The sequence below is a fragment of the Xenia sp. Carnegie-2017 genome, unplaced genomic scaffold (genome assembly GCF_021976095.1).
Source record: "Xenia sp. Carnegie-2017 unplaced genomic scaffold, XeniaSp_v1 HiC_scaffold_3, whole genome shotgun sequence".
Lineage (NCBI taxonomy): Eukaryota > Metazoa > Cnidaria > Anthozoa > Malacalcyonacea > Xeniidae > Xenia > Xenia sp. Carnegie-2017.
The window spans coordinates 7,240,418-7,258,641 of NW_025813493.1; the positions used below are offsets into that span (position 1 = coordinate 7,240,418).

The following is an 18,224-nucleotide window of genomic DNA, read 5'->3' on the forward strand; positions in this document are numbered from 1 at the left end:
AAGATTTCTATTAATTACAAAACTAGTCGAGGTTTGCTTCTCCTTTGGAAACACATCATAAACTGATTTTATTAATTTTATTTTAATGCAATCGCGGTCATCTCTGGTTGGTGGGCAGTACAAGCGGCATGGTAGGTAGCAATGGCCAGCATTGTCTTGCAGAATACACGCAATAACTTTATGTAACTTCAAAAGAAAATCTTACGGCTTGATTTGTCAATTGTCAAAGATAATGTAATTCAGTAAATCATCTGATTTGTCAATAATATTTATTCTTAGCAGAAATGAAACTTTATCATTTTACTTTTTTTTTATTGATTATGATAATATGTACATTTACTTTATATGATAATATGGTTGATTACAATTTGTTTACACGTAGTTTTGTGTTACAGATACATTTCAACAATGGATAAAAATGTCAAACACACAGCATTTTCTACATAAGCTTTCAAATTTTCCACGACACTTTTTACGATAAGCATCTTCGATTAGAATTAGGTTTTTAGTGTATTTCTTTGACATGATTCCCCATCACTAGGATCTTTCCTCATAGCCTATAAAATTTCATGAAATTTAACTCTTAGAAAAGCGCTTTTCTGCTTTCAGTCTATATCAAGGAATATAGGAAAACCCTATCCATGATCTGAACGGGAAAAATTTCGCAAATTTTGGCCAGTTTTAAATTTTGTCCGTAAATACTATTTGTGTTTGAAAAGTCTTACCAAACTCAAATCAAAACAGTTTCATTCATTGTCATAATCATAGTATTGTTCCTTGGTAGCAATGGAAAGATGAAGCACGTCATTTTTTGCAACGAAAAGTAAAAGAACAATAAATACACTCCAAAAATTAATCTTTCTTCCTGAAGTGTTTATGAAGGAAAACTTCATAAACACTTCAGTAGCAAGTCCCATCAAGCAACTCTGGCTGATTTTGATCGTTTCTCGATAACAACTGGCCATATTGATGTAATGATGAATGCGAAAATGAAGGAAATATTGATGCAAGAGAAAGCAGATGAAGAAAAGAACAAAGAAATTATGTTGATTCTTCTTGATGTGGCTTGCACTCAGGCTTGCACTCAGGAATAGACGTAATGGCAGAATACACTCGTCATCATCGATCAAGAAAGTCACCCAAACGAATTGGGGAGCATTCCGAAATAACAACAGAAAAACCTTTAAAGATTTGTACCGAAAGAAATCTACTTGGTTCTAGACTCACTTATCACCGAGTATACCGATAACATTAAAGTTTGCATCGACCAAATAAAACTTCTTGGAGATAGCTTATAGATGCCGCTAGAAAGGCCATTGGCTGAAACAGTTAATGGAATGTGTTGTCTTTTTCCACCGGCGGTATAACAGGTTGATGCAGAAATACTGCTGTTTTAGTTGGAAATTTTCAATAATATTGTGTCGTCACAACTTAAATCAGAACCCAAATCCCTTTAAGACGTTTAGTTATTTGCTTTCAATTACAAAAACGTCTTTCCATCGGTGTGCAAGGCGTATCAACTAATGCTGACCACTCCAGTGTCCGTGGCAAAAGATGAAAGGTGTTTCAGCAAATATATGATTGTCAAAAATTGCTTGAGATGCACAAAGAAAGATACGCGATTAAATGACTTAATCGTTCTTGCATGTGAAAAAGATCTTACGGACAATGTTGACTTAAAATATTTTTAAAAATTGGGCAACGGCAAGGATGCGAAAAATGCCATTAAAGATTTAATAATACGCTAAAGTGCGTTCTGTCACAAGAATACAATATGCATTACGAAAATATGTAGCGAAAATCGGTTCAATCATCACAATATTTTATTGTTGAATAAGTACTAATCTATATGATCTGCAGGGCATCATGTGTTTTTGCAGGGCAATTTCATCCCCCACCCCCCACCCCAACATTAAAAGGTGCTAGTTTAACCCCTGTGCATAAGCCAGTGCAAACACGAAAAAATCATTTTTTCCTTTTATAAAGAAACAATAAAGTGAAACTGACAAATTAAAAACCGACGTTTTAACTTTACCCCTAAAATGCATTTATGATCTATTTGCAATTTTATTAATTTGATGGGTTGAACTCAGATCTGTTTGCAGATACTAATGAAAACACAGCTATTGACCAATCAGAACAGCGTTTCACTCTCTTTACTTATATATTGAATTCTAATTAAGTGAATACCAATTTTATGTTGGTGCCACATAAAATGTTCACTTTAAACAAACTTAAGTCAATTCTAATGCAAGAGAATGCTATTTTTTGCTAATGCTATTTTTAACTATTTTCATTATTAAAAACATACCAAAAACAACTTATCCATTAAAAGCAATGATATTACCCTTGGAAAAATTCCCCCAACCAGGGCATATTATTTATCATATCCTGTCGTTGCAGGAGTCGGGAATTTTGAGTTTGTTAATTCAAGATGTTGGATTATCTTTGCAAACGAAAATGCATCGACTAACAAATTTATGTGAAATTAAAGCGTGTCATCCATACCAAACAAGCTCGAAGGCTTACCCACAATAAATCCTTTAAAAAAAGTTTTACAAAAAGTGTAAAACCATATTTGATCCAAGCTTGTCGTGATTGATGTGAATATCTTGATATGCATAGCGGCGGTATTCGGAGATGTTACATCTTGCCGTAGAATTTTGATAAAATTGTTTAATGAAGCCTTATTCATTGTTCCATCAAGCAATGTTCATTTTCAAATTTATGGATTTCTTAGTAAATCAACTCGGAAAAACCAACAAAACAAGACTAAATACCAGAACGTTGGCTACGCCCAGGTCCAAAACTAGAACAATGATTGGGGGGGGTTGAATATTCATGTATGTGAGAATATTCATGGTTTGTGACCTAACATGCTCAGCAGTAGAGCGTGACCGACAAAGAAGTTATGTAAATAGGCGGGTGAATCTGTGTTGAAATATTCTACAATTATGTACATACAAACCTGAACATTGTACACCAGCATCTTCAGTATGTCTACAATTATGTGATCCCCATCCTCTATGTGAACAACTCGAAATATTAGTTTCATTTCCTATACAACGAACGTCGTCTAACCATATTCTTCCACTGCCATAAGAAACATAACCTCCTTGTAAAGCCCTGACAGCATTGTCATAACCAAGTTGTCGACAAACAACTTTAGCATCGTATATATTCCAGCCATCATCACAAATTGTTCCCCATTCTCCATTGTAAAATACTTCCACACGACCTCTGCCGATAGAACTTTTTGGTCCCCGAAGTCTAACAGAGTTGATAACTGATAAAAAAAGAAAATAAAGGGACATTGCAAAACATAGAAGTCTAAACTCCGAAATATTCTAAGTTACATTTATACATATAAAGTATCCTAATATGTTAGATGCCATTGTAAAAACTTCTTAGGCGAAATTAATGAATTAAATTAGTAACAAAAAATTGATAAAAAAACTTACATGATTACAATATCAAAACATTTTGGACAAATAGACACTATTTTACTTCCATGAGTCTAAATAATTATTTATTTAGATCATTCCTCATTTTTTTTCTATTATAAATATCTTATTAACCTTTTAACTTGCGAATGTTCCCCCTTGGTTTTCCATTTAATCATTTGATTTTATTGCCATATGGCAACACTGCCCCATAACTTTGTTGAAACAAGCAAAAAATAAACAGTAAATTGTTCACATAGTCTCTTCGTTTACAACGTGGGAATCTTTATCGTATTTTTTAAATAACCGTCTTTTTAATTATTCAGAAATACGTTTCGGGTGCTCTCTAGGCATAGTTTATGCTAAGCCTGAACGGTTTGTAAAAAACGAATTTAAAAATGAATTCTTCAGATAGACAGCACGCCATTACAAGACATAAAGTTACACGGTGGTCTAAATTTTGAGATGCTCCTTTTTAATATGCAAAAAAATTTTAATGGAGCTTCAAAAGCTACAGCCTGCAGCTTTAAAAAGACATAATTAATATAAAAATCGTAACCAAACTGATAATATAAGGATTATCCCATTCCTCCACGGAAAATTTGGTCAATGGGCTGCCCTTTTTCTCTAAGATTATCGAATCTTTCTATGGGCAATCATAAAATTGGTTATCTTTAATTATGTACTCGTGGAACGGGTTGTGTTTATTTGGTTAATTTACGTCCGAAGCTGGGTTCATACTTAAGGCATTTGTCATATGTGTCAGTATTTGAAAATCATACTAAATGTTTAAATTATTCTTTGGGGATCACCCAAATAATTCAGTTTATCATCTTTATACTAAAGGTAAATAATGTACATACAAACCTGAACATTGTACACTAGCATCTTCCTTATGTGTACAATTATGTGATCCCCATTCTCTATGTGAACAACTGAAAATATTATTTTCATTTCCTACACAACGAACTTCGTCTAACCATATTCTTCCACTGCCATGTGGAACATTACCTCCTAGTAAAGCCCTGACAGCATAGTCATAACCAAGTTGTCGACAAACAACTTTAGCATCGTTTAAGTCCCAGCCATCATCACAAATTGTTCCCCATTCACCATTGTAAAGTACTTCCCCACGACCGATGCCACTAGAACTTTTTGGTCCCCGAAGTCTAACAGCTGAAAAAAAGAAAAGCTGATAAAAACAGAAAGCTGAAAAGCTTTCGAAAGCTGATAAAAATAGAAAATAAATAGATATTGCTAAACATAGAAGTCTAACTCCGAATTATTCTAATTTACATGTATACATATAAAGTATCCTGTTATGTTGGATGTCATTGTAAAATATTCTTTTGTGAAATTAATGATTTTGAATTAGTAACAAAATATTGATAAAAAAAACTTAACATAAATACCATATAAAGACGTTTTGGACTGTTAAACACACTATTTGACTTTCATGGATCGAAAAAACGTTTATTTAGATCAGTCCTCATTTCCTTATGTAATATAAATAATTTCTTAACCCTTTGACTTGCGAACTTCCCCATTGGTTTTCAATTCAATCATTTGAATTTATTGCCATATGGCAACACTACCCCATAACTTGTTGAAACAAGCAAAAAATAAACAGTAAATTGCTCACATAGTCTCTTCGTTTACAACGTGGGAATCTTTATCGTATTTTTAAAATAACCGTCTTTTTAATTATTCAGAAATACGTTTCGGGTGCTCTCTAGGCATAGCTTATGCTAAGCCTTAACGGTTTGTAAAAAACGAATTTAAAAATGAATTCTTCAGATAGACAGCACGCCATTACAAGACATAAAGTTACAATGCAATGTAAATTTAGAGATGCTCCTGTTTAATATGCAAAAAAATTTTAATGAAGCTTCATAAGCTACAGCCTGCAACTTTAAAAAGCCATAATTAATTTAAAAATCGTAACAAAACAGATAATATAAGGATTATCACATTCCTCCACGGAAAATTTATTCAATGGGGTGTCCTTTTTCTCTAGGATTATCGAATCTTTTTAAGGGCAATCATTAAAAAGGTTATGTTTAATTATGTCCTTGTGGAACGAGTTGTGTTTATTTAGTAATTTTACGACCGAAGCTGTGTTTATACTTAATGCATTTGTCAATATATGTGTCAGTATTATAAAATCATACTAAATGTTCCAATTATTCTTTGAGGATTACCCAAATAATTCAGTTTATCATCTTTGTACAAAAAGGTAAATAATGTACATACAAACCTGAACATTGTACACCAGCATCTTCATCATGTCTACAATTATGTGATCCCCATTCTCTATGTGAACAATTCAAAATATTTTTTTCATTTCCTATACAACGAACTTCGTCTAACCATATTCTTCCACTGCCATGTGGAACATTGCCTCCTAGTAAAGCCATGATAGCATAGTCATAACCAAGTTGTCGACAAACAACTTTAGCATCGTTTATTTCCCAGCCATCATCACAAATTGTTCCCCATTCTCCATTGTAAAATACTTCCATACGACCTCTGCCAATAGAACTTTCTGGTCCCCGAAGTCTTACAGAGTTGAGAACTGATAAAAAAAGGAAATAAAGAGATATTGCAAAACATGGAAGTCTCAACCCCGAAATGTTCTAAGTTACATGTATACATATAAAGTATCCTGTTATGTTGGATGCCATTGTAAAATCTTCTTGTGCGAAATTAATTATTTAAATTAGTAACAAAAAATTGATAAAAAACTTACATCAATACAATATCAAAACTTTTTGGACAATTACACACACTATTTGACATTCATGAGTCCAAAAAATTTTTTATTTAGACCAGTCCTCATTTCTTTATGTAATATAAATAATTTCTTAACCCTTTGACTTGCGAACTTCCCCATTGGTTTTCCATTCAATCATTTGATTTTATTGCCATATGGCAACACTGCCCCATAACTTGTTGAAACAAGCAAAAAATAAACAGTAAATTGTTCACATAGACTCTTCGCTTACAACGTAAAAAATGTTATCGTATTTCTAATTAACTGTCGTTTTACTTATTCAGAAATACGTTTCTGGTGCGCTCTAGGCATGGCTTTTGCTAAACCTTAACGGTCAGTAGAAAACGAAATTAAAAATGGATTTTTAAGATAGACAGCACGCCATTACAAGACATTAAGTTACACCGTAGTGTAAATTTAGAGATGCTCCTTTGAAATATGCAAAATTTTTAATGGAGCTTCAAATCCTACAGCCTACAGCTTCAAAAAGCTATAATGAATGTAAACAATCGTAACAAAACAGATAATTTAAGGATTATCACATTCCTCCACGGAAAATTTGGTCAATGGACTGCCCTTTTTCTCAGGTATTATCGAATCTTTCTATGGGCAATCATAAAATAGGTTATGTTTAATTATGTCCTCGTGGAACGAGTTGTGTTTATTTGGTTAATTTACGTCCGAAGCTTGTTTATATTTAAGGCATTTGTCAATATTTGTTTCAGTATTTGAAAATCATATTAAATGTTTCGATTAATCATTGAGGATCCTTGAAATAATTCAGTTTATTATCTTTGTAAAAAATATGTAAATAATGTAGAAACAAACCTGAACATTGTATACCAGCATCTTCATCATGTGTACAATTATGTAATCCCCAACCACTATGTGCACAACTCCAAATATTATTTTCATTTCCTACACAATGAACTTCGTCTAACCATATTCTTCCACTGCCATGTTGAACATTGCCTCCTAGTAAAGTCCTGACAGCATAGTCATAACCAAGTTGTCGACAAACAACTTTAGCATCGTATAAGTCCCAGCCATCATCACAAATTGTTCCCCATTCACCATTGTAAAATACTTCCACACGACCTATGCCACTAGAACTTCTTGGTCCCCGAAGTCTAACAGAGTTGAAAGCTGATAAAATTAGAAAATAAATAGATATTGCTAAACACAGAAGTCTAACTCCGAATTATTCTAAGTTACATGTATGCATATAAAGTATCCTGTTATGTTGGATGTCATTGTAAAATATTCTTTTGCGAAATTAATGATTTTGAATTAGTAACAAAATATTGATAAAAAAACTTAACATAAATACCATATAAAGACGTTTTGGACTGTTAAACACACTATTTGACTTTCATGAATTGAAAAAACGTTTATTTAGATCATTCCTCATTTCTTTTTTTAATATAAATAACTTCTTAGCCCTTTGACTTGCTAACTTTCCCCATTGGTGTTCCATTTAATCATTTGATTTTATTGCCATATGGCAACACTACCCCATAACTTGTTGAAACAAGCAAAAAATAAACAGTAAATTGTTCACATAGTCTCTTCGTTTACAACGTGGGAATCTTTATCGTATTTTTAAAATAACCGTCTTTTTAATTATTCAGAAATACGTTTCGGGTGCTCTCTAGGTATGGCTTATGCTAAGGCTTAACATTCAGTAAAAAACGACTTTAAAAACGAATTCTTTAGATAGACAGCACGCCATTACAAGACATAAAGTTACAATGCAATGTAAATTTAGAGATGCTCATGTTTAATATGCAAAAAAATTTTAATGAAGCTTCATAAGCTACAGCCTGCAACTTTAAAAAGACATAAGTAATGTAAAAATCGTAACAAAACAGATAATATAAGGATTATCACATTCCTCCACGGAAAATTTATTCAATGGGGTGTCCTTTTTCTCTACGATTATCGAATCTTTTTAAGGGCAATCATTAAAAAGGTTATGTTTAATTATGTCCTTGTGGAACGAGTTGTGTTTATTTAGTAATTTTACGACCGAAGCTGTGTTTATACTTAATGCATTTGTCAATATATGTGTCAGTATTATAAAATCATACTAAATATTCCAATTATTCTTTGAGGATTACCCAAATAATTCAGTTTATCATCCTTGTACAAAAGGTAAACAATGTACATACAAACCTGAACATTGTACACCAGCATCTTCATCATGTCTACAATTATGTGATCCCCATTCTCTATGTGAACAATTCAAAATATTTTTTTCATTTCCTATACAACGAACTTCGTCTAACCATATTCTTCCACTGCCATGTGGAACATTGCCTCCTAGTAAAGCCATGATAGCATAGTCATAACCAAGTTGTCGACAAACAACTTTAGCATCGTTTATTTCCCAGCCATCATCACAAATTGTTCCCCATTCTCCTTTGTAAAGTACTTCCACACGACCTCTGCCAAAAGAACTGTCTGGTCCCCGAAGTCTAACAGAGTTGATAACTGATAAAAAAAGGAAATAAAGAGATATTGCAAAACATGGAAGTCTCAACCCCGAAATATTCTAAGTTACATGTATACATATAAGGTATCCTGTTATGTTGGATGCCATTGTAAAATCTTCTTGGGCGAAATTAATGATTTAAATTAGTAACAAAAAATTGGTAAAAAAACTTACATAAATACAATATCAAAACTTTTTGGACAATTACACACACTATTTGACATTCATGAGTCCAAAAAATTTTTTATTTAGACCAGTCCTCATTTCTTTATGTAATATAAATAATTTCTTAACCCTTTGACTTGCGATTTCCCCATTGGTTTTCCATTCAATCATTGATTTTATTGCCATATGGCAACACTGCCCCATAACTTGTTGAAACAAGCAAAAAGTAAAAGTAAATTGTTCACATAGACTCTTCGCTTACAACGTAAAAAATGTTATCGTATTTCTAATTAACTGTCGTTTTACTTATTCAGAAATACGTTTCTGGTGCACTCTAGGCATGGCTTTTGCTAAACCTTAACGGTCAGTAGAAAACGAAATTAAAAATGGATTTTTAAGATAGACAGCACGCCATTACAAGGCATCAAGTTACACCGTAGTGTAAATTTAGAGATGCTCCTTTCAAATATGCAAAGTTTTTAATGGAGCTTCAAATCCTACAGCCTACAGCTTCAAAAAGCTATAATGAATGTAAACAATCGTAACAAAACAGATAATTTAAGGATTATCACATTCCTCCACGGAAAATTTGGTCAATGGACTGCCCTTTTTCTCAGGTATTATCGAATCTTTCTATGGGCAATCATAAAATAGGTTATGTTTAATTATGTCCTCGTGGAACGAGTTGTGTATATTTGGTTAATTTACGTCCGAAGCCTTGTTTATATTTAAGGCATTTGTCAATATTTGTTTCAGTATTTGAAAATCATATTAAATGTTTCGATTAATCAGTGAGGATCCTTGAAATAATTCAGTTTATTATCTTTGTAAAAAATATGTAAATAATGTAGAAACAAACCTGAACATTGTATACCAGCATCTTCATCATGTGTACAATTATGTAATCCCCAACCACTATGTGCACAACTCCAAATATTATTTTCATTTCCTACACAATGAACTTCGTCTAACCATATTCTTCCACTGCCATGTGGAACATTGCCTCCTAGTAAAGTCCTGACAGCATAGTCATAACCAAGTTGTCGACAAACAACTTTACCATCGTTTAAATCCCAGCCATCATCACAAATTGTTCCCCATTCACCAATGTAAAATACTTCCACACGACCTATGCCACTAGAACTTCTTGGTCCCCGAAGTCTAACAGAGTTGAAAGCTGCTAAAATTAGAAAATAAATAGATATTGCTAAACACAGAAGTCTAACTCCGAATTATTCTAAGTTACATGTATACATATAAAGTATCCCGTTATGTTGGATGTCATTGTGAAATATTCTTTTGCGAAATTAATGATTTTGAATTCGTAACTAAATATTGATAAAAAAACTTAACATAAATACCATATAAAGACGTTTTGGACTGTTAAACACACTATTTGACTTTCATGAATTGAAAAAACGTTTATTTAGATCATTCCTCATTTCTTTTTTTAATATAAATAACTTCTTAGCCCTTTGACTTGCTAACTTTCCCCATTGGTGTTCCATTTAATCATTTGATTTTATTGCCATATGGCAACACTACCCCATAACTTGTTGAAACAAGCAAAAAATAAACAGTAAATTGTTCACATAGTCTCTTCGTTTACAACGTGGGAATCTTTATCGTATTTTTAAAATAACCGTCTTTTTAATTATTCAGAAATACGTTTCGGGTGCTCTCTAGGTATGCCACTAGAACTTCTTGGTCCCCGAAGTCTAACAGAATTGATAACTGATAAAAAAAAAATAAAGAGATATTGCAAAACATAGAAGTCTCAACTCCGAAATATTCAAGTTTATTCTAATGACCTAAAGTTTTACTTCCTATTACTTATTTATAACCTTGACCCCCATAAGAAGCTGAACATCAGCTCTGACGTCATGTGCAAAGGGTCTAATGAAGCTTTTCATAAATTTATTACTGATTTCCTGCTTGATGGTATTGATAATAATGAACTTGTATGTGTGGCTGTGAGCCTTATTTTGTGGTTGCATGTAAAATGTAGATGCAGCAAATTCCATGCACAAAAGCAACAGCACAGAGAACAGATAAGGATTCTCAACAAAAACAAAGTTTAAAACTGCACAGAGATGCTCTTTATTCATGATCGGTGATAAAAAATCTTGATAAAGACAGTAATAAATCCATACCTTGGCACGAGTTACATTCTCCTGAGTATCCTTTCATACACGTGCATTTCAATGTTCCATTAATTTTACGATAGTATGTGTTGGGTCCACACAAAGGAAATTGAAAAGTGCTTGTCGCTATATCGATTAAAAAAATTAAAAATAAAATCAAACAGGGATTTTAAAAGAAACATATTCTTCCTCAAAGAACACAATTTCTCACTCAGTATCCACGTTGACGTACCCAGCAAGCAAGTTTGTTATGCAATGTTGGTAATTTTGGTGTTCGCGCATTTCGTAAAAACAAAACAATTAAATAAATGTTGAAAATTTACAGAGTATGAACAAATTTGCTGGCTGTTTGAGACACTATAAGGGATATACTAAAGAAGTTAGATAATTGAAAAATGTTCAGATATTATTAATTCATCAATAATTCTCACAAAATTTGTCAAAGCTCATGTATTTTGGCATTGCCTTGTCTTGTTGATTTAAAAGTAAAATGAATTAAAAATTAATCAGGAAAACCTTAAGAGTACTTCGTAATTGCCTCAATTTGAGCTGCATGCACAAAGAAAATGAAAACTTTCAAATATAGTTCAACCAAAGATGTAAAAGTTTGCAATGTACTAAAATTTTAGAAAATTTGATAAATACTAAGCTCACTGCACAACATGCTCAAATTGGACGTTTTTGTCTTTCAATCTATTTTCATGAATTTTTTTCTTATTTAAGACTGATTACAAGCTAAAGTGATTCTTGAATTGATGTAAGAAACAATAAAGAGTTAAATTTAACACCCAAGAAGTTTGACAAGAATAGACAAACGGCAAAAACGTCCAAATTAGGCACTTTGCACTTTGAACTTAATGTTTATCAAATTTTCTATAATTTTGGAAGGAAGAACAAGCGTTTACAAAGGCAATGTAACTTTGAACTTTTTAACATCTTTCTATTTTATGAACATTAGGGTGAGAGTTTTTGCAAGTCTTAGATTATCATGTTAAATAAGTAAATATTTAGCTACCGTTTGAGTTAGGAGTGATACTGTTTATATCTACAGCCAAATCAAGATAACCGTTGTTTGCAGGAAGAAAAATTTTTGATCTCGTACGTTGATCTGTTGTGTTATGGACACTAACGACACTTCGTCCAACACTAGTCATGATATAAATGAAATCCCCAATTACAGCCATGGGACCTCCTGAAGTTCCAAAATCAATTACATTATGGGAGTAGTAATCACAAGAAAAAACATTTCCGTTTGAAACTCGCCAATAAATCTTCTCTTTAGCCATGTCAAGCGTTAGATCAAGTGCTATTGAGTGAAGTGAAACTGAAAAAATATGATGTTTATTTGCAGTCATGCTCCATAACCATATGAAAACTTCTGTACTTTCTGCCAAGAATAGATACCTTAATAAAAATATTTGTTTTGTACATTAGTTTTCTCTATACGTACTGAAATACATAAACAATTGGCAGTCTAATATATGCAAGAAAGGAAAGATAAAATGTTTTTTTAGTTTAGACAAAGCCATCATCAGAGAATACATATAATATATTAATCCTAACACGGTTTTTAATATGCACATGAAAAACATGTGACTTGACGAGATTTGAACTCGCACCTTCGGGATACTAGTCCGCCGCTCTACCTGTTGAGCTACCAAGCCCACAGGGATTGGAGACGAGTTAAATCTCTTAAAACTGCGTATGGACGAGAGACTCTCGTCCATACAGTTAAATCTCTTAAAACTGCGTATGGACAGAGACTCTCGTCTATACGCAGTTTTAAGAGATTTAACTCGTCTCCAATCCCTGTGGGCTTGGTAGCTCAACAGGTAGAGCGGCGGACTAGTATCCCGAAGGTGCGAGTTCAAATCTCGTCAAGTCACATGTTTTTCATGTGCATATTAAAAACCGTGTTAGGATTAATATATTATAGTTTAGACAAAGATGTTGTCCAAGTAATCAGAACTACCTTCATATATAGACGGTTTAATGGAACATATTCATAAAATTTGATAATATAGCAACATAAAGCTATTGTAACTAACAGAAAAAGATCACCTTTATCATTTGAAATCTCCCTTTTAAAAACCGAACTAAAATATATGAAGTAATCAAACATTGCATGTGGTTCAGAATATAATAATAAATGTAATATGTTATTTTTATTCACATAACTTCTATAATGATTGGTATTCTTTGCGATTATTGTTTGAATGAGTAATGCTGTAGTATACAAAAGAGCACAGTATAGCAACAAACAATGCTCCCAATTTGTTGAAATCTTTTGTGTAGGGCATATCTTATAAAGCATATAATTACCATGGAGGCGTCAAGCAAATTGCTTTTTCTGACAAAGAAAAGCCCCTTAGGTGGCTAGCCAAAGCCATTAATGGAATTAAATGTACAACACTAAGTTGCACAGTGAAGTTGTACTACTTTTTTTTAGGTTGTGGAAAGCCAAGGTTCTGTGAGTATTTTACTAAAGTTTTATGTTCAAAGTAATTATTTAATATTTTATTTTAGTTTCTACCGCTCTGTTTTATTTCATTTAATGACTTCATCATATATAAACATTGATCCCTCCGTTGTTACCTTTTTTCTCAAAGCTCTTTGGTTGCTCAACATAAATATCGCTGTCGATTTGTGCAATTTCAGGATCTGCATGTTATTTTCTACTGCATGTGTGCTGAATAATCACACGAAACGTGTTCATTATTGCAGTTGGTTTGAAATGCCTTATAGTCACACAATAAAATTTTGCTGGCCAAATCTCTCCGAAAGACGTTGATTTTAATAAAAATATGTCGAACTATATGACGTTTGTTTCTTTATAGCCAACAAAATACTTAATATTCGCTCTCTCGGGAAAAAGCGAGTTTTGATTTCCCTGGAAAATCACTATTTTCTTCTATTATTAAACCTTTCAATAACAAACCATAATACGGACTTATAAAATTCAACTTTTCTATTAAATTAAAACACCGTCTCTAAAAACAAAAACTCTTACCTTACTTAAAAAAATCCTCCAATAGATTGACATAGTTTATTAATTTTACGCTGACAAGTAAATAAAAAGAATTTCAATATCGCCTTACCCATGTTTTGAGTCAAATGCAATGCTGGAAAATTGTAAGCCTGGTTGAAGCCTCATAACACTTGAAATTTTGTTTTTCAAATAAATTTGGTAGATAATGTTCGTGGAGTCAATGTAAAAGATACGACGACCAATCCAGTCAACTGTAATATCATGAACAGAAACATTTTTCGCAAAAATTTCGTTTCTAGTCAAGTCAAGATTTCCCCGTTTGATGCCTTTGTCATCAATGTAGTAAAGCACATTCTCAACTACATCAATTTCTATGTCATTATATCTTGATGCATAGTCAGATTTTTTCTTACTGGAGCCATTAATAGAGCTGACATGAATATCTCCAGTAATAGAATCAACAGAGTATATTTTATCAAAGCTCATAATAATCAAATTTGGAACAACATCTAAATAAATAATAAAAAAACTATAAATAACAACGATGAGAGTGGATTAAAAAAATGCAAATTTTTATAGAATTTACGATCATAATATTTTGTGAAAGACCAGAATAAGTAATTTTAGAAAGAATTTGTATGTGTGGCTGTGAGCCTTATTTTTGTGGTTACATGTAAAATGTAGATGCAGCAAACTCCTTGCACAGAATCAACAGCACAGAGAACAGCTCAGGATTCTCAGCAAAGAACAAAGTTTTAAAACTGCACAGAGATGCTCTTTGTTCATGATCGGTGATAAAATATCTTGATAAAGACAGTCATAAATCCATACCTTGGCACGAGTTACATTCTCCTGAGTATCCTTCCATACACGTGCAGTTAAATGTTCCATTAATTTTACGATAGTATGTGTTGCGTGCACACAAAGGAAAGTGAAAAGTGCTTGTCGCTATATTGATCAATAAAATTAAAAATAAAATCAACCAGGGATTTCAAACGAAACATATTCTTCCTCAAAGAACACAATTTATCACTCAGTATGCACGTTGACGTACCCAGCAAGCAAGTTTGTTATGCAATAATGGTAATTTTGGTGTTCGCGCATTTCGTAAAAACAAAACTATTAAATAAATGTTGAAAATTTACAGAGTATGAACAAATTTGCTGGCTGTTTGGGACACTATAATGGATATACTAAAGAAGTTAGATAATTTAAAAATGTTCAGAAAATTATCACTTCATCAGTAGTTCTTACAAAATATGTCAAAGCTCATGTATTTTGGCATGGCGTTGCCTTGTTTATTTAAAGTAAAATGAATAAAAAATTAATCTCGAAAACCATGAGAGTACTTTGTAATCGCCTCAATTTGAACAGCATGCACAAAGAAAAGGAAAAGTTTCAAATCTAGTTTATTCCAAAGATGTAAAGTTTAAACTCTGTTTTGCAATATACTGAAATTTTAAGAAATTTGATAAACATTAAGCTCACTGCACAACATGCTCAATTTGGACGTTTTTGTCTTACAATCTATTTTCATGATTATTTTATTTAAGACTGATTTCAAGCCCAAGTGATTGTTTAAATGATATAAGAAACAATAAAGATTTAAATTTAACACTCAAGAAGTTTGATAAGAATAGACAAAGGGCAAAAATGTCCAAATTAGACACTTTGCACTTTGAAGTTAATGTTCATCAAATTTTCTATAATTTTGGAAGGAAGACCAACCATTTACTAAGGCAATGTAACTTTGAACTTTTTAACGTCTTTCTATTTTATGAACATTAGCGTGGGAGTTTTTTCAAGTCTAAGATTATTATGTCAAATAGGTAAATATTTAACTACCGTTTGAGTCAGGAGTGATAATGTATTTAGCTACAGCCAAATCGAGATAAGCGTTGTTTGCAGGAAGAAAAAATTTACGTCTCGTACGTTGATCTGTTGTGTTATGGACACTAACGACACTTCGTCCAACACTAGTCATGATATAAATAAAATCTCCAAATACTGCCATGGGACCTCCTGAAGTTCCAAAATCAATTACATTATGGGAGTAGTAATCACAAGAAAAAACATTTCCGTTTGAAACTCGCCAATAAATCTTCTTTTTAGCCATGTCAAGCGTTAGATCATGTGCTATTGACTGAAGTGAAACTGAAAAAATATGATGTTTATTTGCAGTCATGCTCCATAAACATAAGAAAAGTTCTGTACTTTCTGCCAAGAATAGAAACCTTAATAAAAATATTTGTTTTGTACATTAGTTTTCTCTATACGTACTGAAATACATAAACAATAAGCAGGCTAATATATGCAAGAAAGGAAAGATAAAATGTTTTTTTAGTTTAGACAAAGATGTTGTCAAAGTATTCAGAACTACCTTCATATATAGACGGTTTAATGGAACATATTCATAAAATTTGATAATATAGCAACATAAAGCTATTGTAACTAACAGAAAAAGATCACCTTTATCATTTGAAATCTCCCTTTTAAAAACCGAACTAAAATACATGAAGTAATCAAACATTGCATTTGGTTCAGAATATAATAATAAATGTAATATGTTATTTTTATTCACATAACTTCTATAATGATTGGTATTGTTTGCGATTATTGTTTGAATGAGTAATGCTGTAGTATACAAAAGAGCACAGTATAGCAACAAACAATGCTCCCAATTTGTTGAAATCTTTTGTGTAGGGCATATCTTATTAAGCATATAATTACCATGGAGGCGTCAAGCAAATTGCTTTTTCTGAAAAAGAAAAGCCCTCTTAGGTGGCTAGCCGAAGCCATTAATGGAATTAAATGTACAACACTAAGTTGCGCAGTGAAGTTGTACTACTTTTTTGTAGGTTGTGGAAAGCCAAGGTTCTGTGAGTATTTGACTAAAAGTTTATCTTCAAAGTAATTATTTAATATTTTATTTTAGTTTCTACCGCTCTGTTTTATTTCATTTAATGACTTCATCATATATAAACATTGATCCCTCCGTTGTTACCTTTTTTCTTAAAGCTCTTTCGTTGCTCAACATAAATATCGCTGTCGATTTGTGCAATTTCAGGATCTGCATGTTATTTTCTACTGCATGTGTGCTGAATAATCACACGAAACGTGTTCATTATTGCAGTTGGTTTGAAATGCCTTATAGTCACACAATAAAATTTTGCTGGCCAAATCTCTCCGAAAGACGTTGATTTTAATAAAAATATGTCGAACTATATGACGTTTGTTTCTTTATAGCCAACAAAATACTTAATATTCGCTCCCTCGGGAAAAAGCGAGTTTTGATTTCCCCGGAAAATCACTATTTTTTTCTATTATTAAACCTTTCAATAACAAACCATAATACGGACTTATAAAATTCAACTTTTCTATTAAATTAAAACACCGTCTCTAAAAACAAAAACTCTTACCTTACTTAAAAAAACCCTCCAATAGATTGACATAGTTTATTACTTTTACGCTTACAAGTAAATAAAAGGAGTTTCAATATCGCCTTACCCATGTTTTGAGTCAAATGCAATGCTTGACAATTGTAAGCCTGGTTGAAGCCTCATAACACTTGTAATTTTCGTTTTCAAATAAATTTGGTAGATAATGTTCGTGGAGTCAATGTAAAAGATACGATGACCAATCCAGTCAACTGTAATATCATGAACAAAAATATTTTTCGCAAAAATTTCGTTTCTAGCCAAGTCAAGATTTCCCCGTTTGATGTCTTTGTCATCAATGTAGTAAAGCACATTCTCAACTACATCAATTTCTATGTCATTATATCTTGATGCATAATCAGATTTATTCTTACTGGAGCCATTAATAGTGCTGACATGAATATCTCCAGTAATAGAATCAACAGAGTATATTTTATCAAAGCTCATAATAATTAAATATGGCTTTGGATAAACATCTAAATAAATAATAAAAAAACTATAAATAACAACGATGAGAGTAAATTAAAAATGCAAATTTTTATAGAATTTACGATCATAATATTTTGTGAAAGACCAGAATAATTATTTTTAGAAAGAATTTTTCACTGTGGAAATATTACTTATAACTGAAATTAGATTGGCTGCACAACTTCTACCTATTTTTGTTGAATACTGTTTTTGGTGCTATGAACAAGAAACTATGAAAATTTTTCAAATCTAAAGATTATACCTTTGTAAAAACACATTTCTGTTTGTATTTGCATCATTTCTTTGTTGTA

The 18,224-nt window shown here is 32.1% G+C and overlaps 2 long non-coding RNA genes across 2 annotated transcripts; both read right to left on the reverse strand.

Annotated features, from left to right (window-relative positions):
- Window positions 1-252: 252 nt before the first annotated feature.
- Window positions 253-4,411, reverse strand: LOC124454107. The gene is made up of 3 exons (XR_006951342.1): window positions 4,311-4,411; window positions 2,969-3,286; window positions 253-557 (listed from the first exon to the last, which is right to left on the reverse strand). It is a non-coding gene; the product is annotated as an uncharacterized LOC124454107 (long non-coding RNA).
- A 10,436-nt stretch (window positions 4,412-14,847) lies between these two features.
- On the reverse strand, window positions 14,848-17,633 carry LOC124454108. Its single transcript, XR_006951343.1, has 3 exons — window positions 17,516-17,633; window positions 15,854-16,242; window positions 14,848-14,956 (listed from the first exon to the last, which is right to left on the reverse strand). It is a non-coding gene; the product is annotated as an uncharacterized LOC124454108 (long non-coding RNA).
- Between the last annotated feature and the right edge of the window lie 591 nt (window positions 17,634-18,224).